Below are 12065 nucleotides of genomic sequence, written 5' to 3' on the forward strand. Positions count from 1 at the left end.
GTGCAAGGCTCTACCACTGAGTCTTACCCCTAGGTCCTGAAAGTATAATTAGCAACATAATTCATTTTATGAAGATAGGCTAAGTCCTAAAATATACTACCACTCAAATGCAGGCCTATCTGTCTCCCTACAGCTGGATCTGCCTGAATCAGCTCCTCTACTCTCTTCACACCGAGGCATCTAGAACATTCTTCCATTATGTCAGACAACAATTATGAAGCACCTACCATGTGCAGTGCCCTTAACACTACAAAAAACACTGCTTTGGGGCTGGAGATCGCTGAACTCAGAGCCAGGAGTAAGACCTAAAGATAGTCAGATGTGGACTAAAAGAAACAAAAGAAGGCTCTATGTCTGACTATGTCACTCTATGTCCAGGAGAATGAAGATGTAAAATAAAAAGATACAGGAAGGATTCCTTGCCATCCACTGGAGAGAGTTCACCTGTCTTAGAAGAACTCAGATATAGCCCACGAGGGAACATTGGGAGCTGGAAATATTCAATCTCAGGTCAGATACCAACTTGACCTCTGGAGTCACTGTTGGCTCTGTCCACACATTTTGATAGTCAGTTTGTGTTAAAATAAACTCAGTTAGTACTTCTAGTCTGACTGATTTAACACACAACATTTTAAAAGACATCTCTGCTGCTTAGTATGACAACCAGTTAATAGAGTTTAAAAGGGCAGTAGAGGAAAAGAAAAAGGAAAGAGATGAAGTAACCAAAATAGACAGAAAGAGAGTGAGAGGGGGGGGGAAGATTCTGACTTAATGATGCCCCACAGGGACCTGGACAGAGTGCTGAAAGCAAAGAGATTGTCAGAGGGGCGGACAGACAAGACCAGGGACTGATGGAGGAGCTCGACTAGGTTAGGTAATAAAAGGGGTGACGAAATCTAGTCTATTTGGTGACAAGGTGCAGAAAAATGGAAACTGTCCTGAGAAGTGGTGAGCAGGAGTGGAGAATGGAGACAGCAAGTGTAAACAGGGAGTTCAACAGCTGTGCTGGAAGCAATGGAGCAGAGAACTGGAGAAGGCATGAGAAGGACTGCTGTGTGTATTTGTTAGATATAATGTGACACAGATTTGAGCATGTCATCAAATTGATGAGGACAGCTGGTCAAGGGGAAAAGGATGAAGATACAGAGATGATTGAAAGTCAAGAGCACAGTAGAGGGCAGAGCAGAAAGATCTTTGACAAACTAAACACCCATCCAGCGGCTGGAGAGATCTACAGCAGCTAGAGAGCTGGCCTTGCATGAAGCTGACCTGCATTCAATTCCCAGAATCCTATATCATGAGCACTGCCAGGAGTAATTCCTGAGTGCACAGCTAGGAGTCAGCATTAACAATCGTGAGGTGTGGCCCCCAAACAAACAACAAAAAGAACTCCTTTCCAATTCTGAAGGAAAAGAAGGAAACGAACAAAGTAACAAGTAAGATATTTGAGGTCACCTCCTTATGGGGGCATACTTACTTAAGGTGAAAAAGGGGGTTGGACACCAATAGCCCATCTCCAACTTATTGGGACTAACAGCAAAATTACCCACTTTTTTGTTTATTTGTTTTTGGTTTTTTTGTTTTTAGGCCACACTCGGTGATGCTCAGGGGTTACTCCTGGCTATGTGCTCAGAAGTCGCTCCTGGCTTGTGGGACCATAAGGGATGCATGGAGATCGAACCATGGTCCATCGCAGGTTAGCACAGGCAAGGCAGACACCTTACCTCTAGCACCACCGCACTGGTCCAAAATAAGCTTAATTATTATTTTTTGGCCACACCCATTTAATGCTCAGGGATTACTCCTGGCTAAGCGCTCAGAAATTGCCCCTGGCTTGGGGGGACCATATGGGACGCCGGGGGATCGAACCGCGGTCCTTCCTTGGCTAGTGCTTGCAAGGCAGACACCTTACCTCTAGTGCCACCTCTCCGGCCCCAAAACTACCCACTTTTGAGGAATCTCTTGCAGCTATGAATGGATGGTGACTCATTTGGCCAAAGTCATTCTCTCAGTTAAAAATGGAATGGCTGGAGCAATCGCACAGCAGGTAGGGCACTTGCCTTGCATGTGGCTAACCCGGGTTCTATCCCTGACATCACATATGGTCCCAAGCCTGCTAGGAGTGATTTCTGGGTGCAGAGCCAGGAGTAACCCTTGAGTGCCACCGGGTGTGCCCCCTCCAAAAAAAAAAAAAAAGAGAAGAAAAGAAAAGAAAAAGAAAATAGAATGGCTTTTAGGCTCTCTTCTCTCTGCTGAACACAGATACCATGCCTACAGGTGTTTGTCCTTTGCATATCTGCAGATGAAGCTACAGGTGAGGACTAAGAACAGGGAGATCAAAGGAGACACTGTCCTCAGCAAGGCCTCTCCACAGACTTCTCACTTTTGGTCATCAGGACACTCCTCACATGACAAAGACAAGATGGACTCTAAATTTCCTGTAAAGAAGCAGGTGAAGCCGAAGGTGCTAGATAGTGAAAGACAAGGGGCCTTAAGCAATGGTGAAATGACCACGTCCTACAGAACACATGAGAGGGACAAAATGTCTCAGCAACACTTTGATCTGAATCTATGAAGCATTCCCAAAACCCCTTCTTTCACAAGACACCTTCAAACAATAAGGCCCAAAAGTGAGGCAGAAATTGATGAAGGAGTTGATGGGGAAAAACAAAAACTGAAAATTAACTAGTATTTGTTAAGATGAATGAAGGTAAAGAAATATGAAAAAGAAAATATACTTTAAAAATTTTTAAACTTCTCGGGGCCGGGCGGTGGCGCTGGAGGTAAGGTGCCTGCCTTACCTGCGCTAGCCTAGGAGACGGACCGCGGTTCGATCCCCCGGCGTCCCATATGGTCCCCCAAACCAGGAGCGACTTCTGAGCGCATAGCCAGGAGTAACCCCTGAGCGTTACCGGGTGTGGCCCAAAAACCAAAAAAAAAAAAAAAAAATTTTTAAACTTCAGGTGAGGCAGGAATTGGTCAAGGAGTTGATGGAGAGAAACAAAAACTGGGAATGAACTAGTATTTGTTAAAGATAAATGAAGTTAAAATATATGAAAATTAAAATATACTTTAAAAATTTTAACTTCAGGGCCAGAGAGATAGCATGGAGGTAAGGCATTTGCCTTGCATGCAGAAGGTTGAAGGTTCGAATCCCGGCATCCCATATGGTCGCCTGAGCCTGACAGGAGCGATTTCTGAGCATAGAGCCAGGAGTAACCCCTGAGCACTTTTAACTTCAAAGTGAGATATTATTTGAGCACCACCAGAGCGGTGGTGCGGAGCCGTAAGGCATATGCCTTGCACGTGCTAGCCTAGGACGGACCGCGGTTCGATCCTCCAGTGTCCTATATGGCCCCCCAAGCCAGGAGCGATTTCTGAGCCCATAGCCAGGAGTAACCCCTGAGCACCACCGGTGTGGCCAAAAAAAAAAAAGTTAAGTGAATAAAATTGAAAAATTAGTATTCAGAAAGAGTATGATTTGTAAATGTATATCTCACAAAGAAAATCCTCCCTGAAGTCAAAGCAGGAAAGTAGCAATAAGACTACTATGTGGTTGAGTATCTGCTAATTAATTTTTCTTCTTCTTTGGTATTGAAGTCATCCCAAGTGGTGCTCAACAGGCTAGGAATCTTACGGAGTGCCTGGGGTCAAAGTTAGGTCAGCTGTATACAAGGAAAACACCTCCCCACTTTACTTACTGCACTATCTCTGCAACTCCATAAATGAGACATTTTAGAGTTACACAGCCTGGGGTTACTCCTGAACACAAAGATGAAATAGCCTCTGAGAACCACCAGGTAAGAGCACTCATCCCCGATACTGCTACCTCTACGAATGATAATAAAATCAAGTCACACCGAAAACCCACATATAAAGATGAAAAATGTTTGGCGACATAAAGAATTCAGTCTTGGTGCCAGAGTGGTAGTATGCCTTGCATATAGCCAACCTCGGTTTGGTCCTCACATCCTATCTGATTGATCCCCTGAACCCACCAGAAATAATTCTTGAGTGCAGAGCCATTGTCAGGTGTGGCCCCAAAACAAACAAATTCTATAGATAAAATTGCTATATAAACCATGCAAAACATGGAGGTAAGGTAGATTGTTTATTTGTTTATTTTCTAGTATTTGGGTCACACAGTGGTATTCAGCACTTACCCTTTGCTCTGTGCAAAATGATCATTTCTGGTAGTTCTCAGGGGATCATATGCTGAAGATCAAACCTGAATCAGCCCCATGCAAGGCAAGCCTTTACCCACTATACTACCTCTCCAGCCCAGAACTACATTTTATGTGAAAGCAGAGTATGATTTCCCCCCTCACTTTCAAAGATCTCATCAAATTGAACAGTTCAACAGATCTCTCCACAAGAGAAAATGTAAACTAACAGCCATATGAGAAGAGATTTTCTGTCTCTAGCATTAAGTGAACCAGTGGCCTTTGCTTTTTCACTTATCCAACTTGTCCCAGCTTTCTCAGACACTAATGATAAAAGTGTGAATTGTTACAACTGCTTTTGGATGATGTGGCAAATTAAAATTTTACATATCATCCCACTCAATAATTGCTCTTTTAAGAATTCAGGCAAAAGGAACAAAATATACTCAATTATTTGCTGCTACAAGTTTGAAACACTGAAAAAATGTTGACAGTTAATAGGAAAATGCTCAAATAAGTTATTTTGTAATGTCAGATTTAATAAACATATTTAAGAACTATATATTCTCTTTTTGGTGCAGGCAGTTGGGTCATATCCAGTAGTGCTTAGGGCTTACTCCTGGCAGGACTTGGGGGACCATATGTAATGCTGAGAGTCAAACCCAGGTCAACCACACACTAGGCAAATGTCTTATCTCTGTATCATCTCATTGGCCCAGAACTATGTATTCTAAATTATAAAGCTGTCTGTGCCCTATTGTTAAGGAAAAATTTAAGTTCTGTCATAAGAGAATAAATACCTTTCTATTTGTGTAAATACGCATATGTGTGCCTTTGTGTGTGTTGGTGGTGAGTAGGGGTGTATAGACACTCAAATATGTATATACATCTATATACATAGATACATATGTATATACATAGATATGTATATATACATACACACGTCTTAGTGTTTAGGGATAAGGAGAAGATACTTCCCTGCTAGTATTGATCACTCTAGAAGTAGGAGAGAGAAGTGAACAGGTATAATTTTCTTTAGTAAAATGTAAATGTAGGGCTGTAATGATAGCACAGCAGGTAGAGCCGTTGCCTTGCACATGGTCCACCTGAGTTCAATCCCATATAATCCCCCAAACCTGCCAGGACTAATTTCTGAGTCAGAGCTAGCTAGGAATAACCCCTGAGCACTGATGGGTATGGCCCAAAAGAAAAAAATGTAAGGGCCGGGCGGTGGCGCTAAAGGTAAGGTGCCTGCCTTGCCTGCGCTAGCCTTGGACGGACCACGGTTCGATCCCCCGGTGTCCCATATGGTCCCCCAAGCCAGGAGCAACTTCTGAGCACAAAGCCAGGAGTAACCCCTGCCTGAGCGTTACCGGGTGTGGCCCAAAAACCAAAAAAAAAAAAATGTAAATGACTTGGGGCTCGAAAGAGAGTACAGTGGGTAAGGAGCTTGCCTTACATGTAGCTGACCTGAATTCAATCCCCAGTATCCCATATTGTTCCCCAAGCACAAACAGGAGTGATTCCTGAGCTCAAAACCAGGAATAACCCTTGAACACAGCTGGGTGTGCTCCTGCCCAAAAATGAAACCAAGAAAGCAAAATAAAATTACTAAAAAAGAAAACTATAAGAGGCCAAAGCGATAGCACAGAGCATTTGCTATGCACCAGCCAACCTGGGTTTAATCCCCAACATCCCATATGGTTCACTGATGATCCCCAAGAGCAAGGAGTAATTCCTGAGTACAGAGCCAGGAATAACCTGTGAGCATCACTGGATGTGCCCCCCCCCAAAGAAAAACATAAATGACTACAGAGTCAGGGTGAAAGCACAGTGTATCAGGTAAGGCCCTTTCCTTGCATACCTTGAACCCAGGTTCAATCCCTGGCATTCCATTTAGTCCCCCAAGGACCAACAGGTGTGGCTCTTGAGTAAAGAATCAGGAGTAATCCCTGAGCAACCCCAGGAGTAACCCATAAAACAAAACAGCAAAAGTGGTAGAGGGTCATGGGTATATTGGTGGTGGTGGGTTAAGTAATTTTGTGCATTGATACTACAGATTTCAATATAACAACCAAGCTTATAACAATAAAACGTATTTATATTTTGACTTTCTGATCCCTGCAGGAGACTGCTGAGAAAGACATCATCGGGGGAAGTGCATGGGGAGGAGGGCAGGCAGACATCTGGCTTCCAGTTTCCTCTTTGATTCTGGAGACCAGCTCTTGCCAGGTATGGAGTTTGGGGAGACCCCATACCAGAACCTTTCTCCCTAGCCTGGGGAGTGCTGGAAGGGTTGGCAGGCCCCCATCCGTCCTTGTCTTTTTCCCCTGACTCCAGGCCTTCCCTGGGTGCCAGCCCAGATGGCCAAAAATGGGTTCAGGTGGACTCTTAGTGGTCCTCAGTTTCCCCCCTCCCTCCGTACTCCAGGGGGTAGGTGCATGGGGAGGAGGGCGGGCAGACATCTGGCTTCCAATTTCGTCCTTGATTCTGGAGACCAGCCCTTGCCAGGTATAGGGTTTTTCTCCCCTGAACTTCAGTCTTTCCCTGGACATCGGTCTAGGTGGACTCTATAGGGGTCAACAGGTTTCCCCCTATCTCTCCCTACACTAATGGGAATGCACTCTGGGAGGAGGGCAGGCTATTCTAGCACTGGTTTATATTGCGACAGTCAGCGGAAATTTTTTCTCTTTTTTTCATATTGATATTATTGTGTGCATATATTCTATATATCCATAATATCCATCTTGTATTGGGACCTTGATACTGCCCTACAAAGCTCATTTCTAATATTTTACTGCCTCAGTCCCAACCCTTACTTCCCCCCATCCTCCCATGTAGGTGCAGCTAATGGCATGAAGCTCACCAGATAGAATGGTAAGTGCAGTTAGAGAAATAACTACACTGAAAACTATCATAACAATGTGAATGAATGAGGGAAAAAGAAAGCCTGTCTCGAGTACAGGTGTGGGTGGGGTGGGAGTAGGTAGATCTGGGAAATTGGTGGTGGGAATCCTGCACTGGTGAAGGGGGGTGTTCTCTACATGACTGTAATCATACAAGTACTATTATATTTGTAATCACGGTGTTTAAATAAAGATAATTAAAAAAAAAGGGGGGGGCCCCAGAAAGATAGCACAGCAAAGTTTGCCTTGCAAGCAGCCGATCCAGAACCAAAGGTGGTTGGTTCGAATCCCAGTGTCCCATATGGTCCCCTGTGCCTGCCAGGAGCTATTTCTGAGCAGACAGCCAGGCGTAACCCCTGAGCACCACCGGGTGTGGCCCAAAAACCAAAAAAAAAAGAAAGACACCAGCGAACTTAATCAACTTAATCCCGTCAAGATTCAGCGACCAGGTAGGCGGTCCCAGCCCACAAGACGGTACCATCTCCTGCCTAGTGCCTTTATAAAGCCTCCGTATCCCCCCATTTTTGGCTTTCTAATCCAAATGGAGAAGCAGGGAGAAACCACATTTCCCAGTCCATGAACCCCACCACGACACACAGTAAAAGCCACACTGCAACTGTGTCAATGGGGAAACAACATCGGACAACAGCATGCACAGAGAATGAAGATGGCAGCTCTGATTTCCTAGACTCGAGTATCAACCACATAGTTAACCTCTCAGACAAGAAGTTTAGAGTACTAATACGGAGGGGTGCTCATAAAACTCAAAGAATGACCAAGCTGAAGAGAACACAATCAGAAAATTCCAAACTGAAATAATAGGACCGAAAAACTCAGAAGATGAAATGAAAAACTCAATGCAAATCCTCTCAAACAGAGTAACAGCAGCTGAGGACAGAATCAGCGAGCTGGAAGATGAGATGCAGAACAACTCCATATAGCAGAAGAAACTGGAAAAAAAACCTTAAAGCAAACAATCAGACAATGGAAAAAATACTCAAAGAATGTGAACAGATGAAAATAGAAGTCTTTGATAAGATCAACAGAAACAACAACGTAAGAATCATTGCAGACCCAGAGACCCAGGAAGAAAATCTTCAGAAAGAATCAATAGTCAAGGACATCGTTACAGAGAAACTCCAAGAGCTAAAGATGGCATGCAACTAAATCCTGTATTCCCAAAGAGAACCAGCTAAAAGAGACCCGAAGAAAAGCACCCCAATACACATCCTAGTCACAATGATGAATCCCACAGATAGGGATAGAATACTAAAAGCAGCAAGATCAAAAAGGGAAATCGCATTCAAAGGAGCACCCTTAAGATTTACAGCAGGGCCCGGAGAGATAGCACAGTGGCGTTTGCCTTGCAAGCAGCCGATCCAGGACCAAAGGTGGTTGGTTAGAATCCCGGTGTCCCATATGGTCCCCCGAGCCTGCCAGGAGCGATTTCTGAGCAGACAACCAGGAGTGACCCCTGAGCACCGCCGGGTGTGGCCCAAAAACCAAAAAAACCAAAAAAAACAAAAAAAAAAAAAAAAAAAAAAAAAAAAAAAAAAAAAAAGATTTACAGCAGACCTGTCACAAGAAATCCTCAAGGCCAGAAGACAGTGGTGGGATATAGTGACAAAACTCAACAAAATGAATGCTTCACCTAGAATACAGCACCCAGCCAGACTTACTTTCAGATTTGAAGGAAGTATACATAGCTTCACGAATAAACAGCAGTTCAGAAACTTTACAACCTCAAAACCAGCCTTAAAAGAAAAACTGAGGGGCTGGAGAGATAGCATGGAGGTAAGGCATTTGCCTTTCATGCAGGAGGTCATCGGTTCGAATCCCAGCATTCCATATGGTCCCCCGTGCCTGCCAGACTTCTGAGCCTGGAGCCAGGAATAACCCCTGAGCATTGCTGGGTGTGACCCAAAACCATAAAAAAAAAAAAAAAAAAAAAAAAAAAAAAAAAAAAAAAAGAAAGAAAAGAAAAGAAAAAAAAAACCTGAAAGGTCTACTTTAAGACAAGACAGACCAACAGACTGTAACCACACCCCCCATTCTCTGTGTTACCTTACCTATAAGAAAGACCCTCCCATTTCTGGGAGAGCTCTTGGGGAGGTTACAAATGGTTTGACCTCAGGGGCTAAAAGGGAAAAATTTGCATGGATGCAGGATGGAGGAGGAAGCAGGAGAAAATCTGAGGGACAAGGTACAATGCAGGGCTGAATAGGAATCCAGCGTAAATGGTTATTATAGACCACACATGTTGGCCAGGGCAAATAAAGCTGATATTTCCTGAAGCCTGTCTGTGGATGAGTTTTCTACCCGCCGCTTTCCTGAACCCAGATACCCGCCGGTTAAAGGGAGTTGGAGCCACGTGGCCTGGGACGGCAAAGAAAGGCCCCTTCATTCATCCCATCACCATCCAGCTCCATTCAAAGGGCCATCTTTATTATTTAATTCAACACAGACAACAAATTTCTACACGAAGATGACACTAAGTCCCATGACAATTCTCTCTCTCAATGCACCAGTCAAGAAACACAGAGTGACAAAATGGATCAAAAAGCTGAAGCCAACATTCTGTTGCCTACAAGAAACACATCTAACAAATAGAGACAAATATAGACAAATAGAACAAATACAGACTCAAAATAAAAGGCTGGAGGAAAATCACCCAAGCAAATAACTCCCTTTAAAAAGCTGGAGTGGCCATATTAATAATCAGATGACACAAACTTTAGACTCAGAAAAATCATAAGGGACAAAGATGGTCCATCCCCAGAAAACTGGATATGACATGGGTCATTCTCCAGGATAGACCACCTGCTGGTCCATAAAACTTATCTTCATAAAATCAAGAGGATAGAAATTTTACAGACTACCTTCTCAGATCACAAGGCACTAAAATTAGAAGTGAACTACAAATGGTCACAACAGAAAAACTTTAACACATGGAAATTAAACAGCACACTGATGAATAACCAGTGAATCAGAGATGAAATCAAAGAGGAAATCAAAACATTTCTGGAGGGCCAGAAAGAGAGCATTGAGGTAGAAAATTTGTCTTGCATACAGAAGGACGGTGGTTCGAATCCAGGCATCCCATATGGTCCCCGAGCCTGCCAGGGGCAATTTCTGAACAAGGAGCCAGAAGAACCTCTTGTAACTTTCTCCTAGACTAATCTCATGACCCTATAACCCTAGTGACCTAATCTCCATCACTAAATTGCTGGTTAAATCATGTTTTATCTGTATGGATTTTTTTTTTTTTGGATCTTAATAGCTACTATTTTGTTGTTTTATGCTACACTGCACACAGGAATTTTGTATCCAACTTTAGTGCTTTATTAGTTTGCACAATTCAGTGGAAATGCATAATGTTAGTTTTAAAAGTTCTCAGCTATCCTAGTGAACGTTTTCCAATTGTGAGGATATTTTATTGTGTATCTTACGTAGCAACATATTCTCAAATTATGTCTGCAAAAATGTTCTGATATTGGGGCCGGGCGGTGGCGCTGGAGGTAAGGTGCCTGCCTTGCCTGCGCTAGCCTAGGACGGACCGCGGTTCGATCCCCCGGTGTCCCATATGGTCACCCAAGAAGCCAGGAGCAACTTCTGAGCGCATAGCCAGGAGTAACCCCTGAGCGGCACAGGGTGTGGCCCAAAAACCAAAAAAAAAAAAAAAAAAAAAAAAAAAAAAAAAAAATGTTCTGATATCTTTGTCCACAAAAGTAGATAGAAAACGGGAAGTTGTTGGGTTATACCTTTTTTACCCAAAACAAAGATCATCCCTGATTTCTTTGTATCTGTTTGTTTACAACTTGGCTTTCCCCAAAACAAAGATTGTCTTATATGTAAACCTAGGAGGCTCAGGATAGTGCCCTACCGAGGGATGGTCTCTGTACTCAATAAAAATGGCAGTTCTGGCAGGCAGCTAGCCCTCCATACTAGGTAGAAGACTGCCAGCTTACACGTTTCGCCCTCACCCTGGTTTGCATTATTTCATGTCGTTGGAGGTAGTGTGTGGCGTGATTTTACAGTATGTAAATATTATATAGAGTATCTATAATAATTTTGTTTTGTTTGGGGGCCACACCTAGTGATGTGCAGGGTTACTCCTGGCTCTGCACTCAGGAATTACTCCTGGTGGTACACAAGGGACCATATGGGATGCTCTGCATTTGACCCGGGTTGGCAGAATGCAGGGGGAGGTACCCTCGCCACTAGCCCTAACTCTAGCCCTAACTCACTAATGAAAGGCAGGCAAAGCAATTTTAAAGAAAGACATAAAGAAGAACTTAAACAGATATTTCTCCAAAGATAGACAAAATGCCAACCAACACTTGAAAATGCTTTGCTCTCAGTGATCACTTTTGGCAGTGCTCACAGGACCAATCATGCAAAGCAAGCAAAACTGACTCTGTTGCCCCTAGTTTCGTTTTCCTAAGCAGCACCTCACCTCGGTGCTGGGGGAAGGGAATGTTGTGCCGACAGAACTCGGGGCACTCTGCCACTCAGCCATATGCCTGGTTCTGTTTTTAAATTCTAACCATCTTAGTAAGCATGAAGAGGTGTTTTATTGTAGTTTTGATATGCATTTCCCAAATGACTAATGACGTTTTGCATCTTCAAGGATTGGTTGGCATTTTGTAGCCCTGAGCATAGCTTGATTTGTCCCCCAAATAAAATAAAATGGGAGAAAAAAACAACCACAAAACCTACAAAAGAAAATTATCAAACAGGAGCATAGTGCCCAGGAAGGTGTTTCAGTGGCAGACCCCATGTGAGGCCCCTGATTCGATCCCCAGCAGTGCTCTCTATCCTTGGCACTGTGGGATCCAAGTCCCAGTACCGGCAACCAGTGCAATATGACACCACCAGTCACCACTCATAAAACGGGAGTGGCTGAAAAGATGGAGAAATCGTGGCCTGCTTTGAACAGAAGAGAGATAGTACAGTGACTGGAGAGGTGTAACAGAGCAGGGTGCCTGACGTACCT

This window comes from Suncus etruscus, chromosome 3 (genome assembly GCF_024139225.1).
Source record: "Suncus etruscus isolate mSunEtr1 chromosome 3, mSunEtr1.pri.cur, whole genome shotgun sequence".
NCBI classification, from domain to species: domain Eukaryota; kingdom Metazoa; phylum Chordata; class Mammalia; order Eulipotyphla; family Soricidae; genus Suncus; species Suncus etruscus.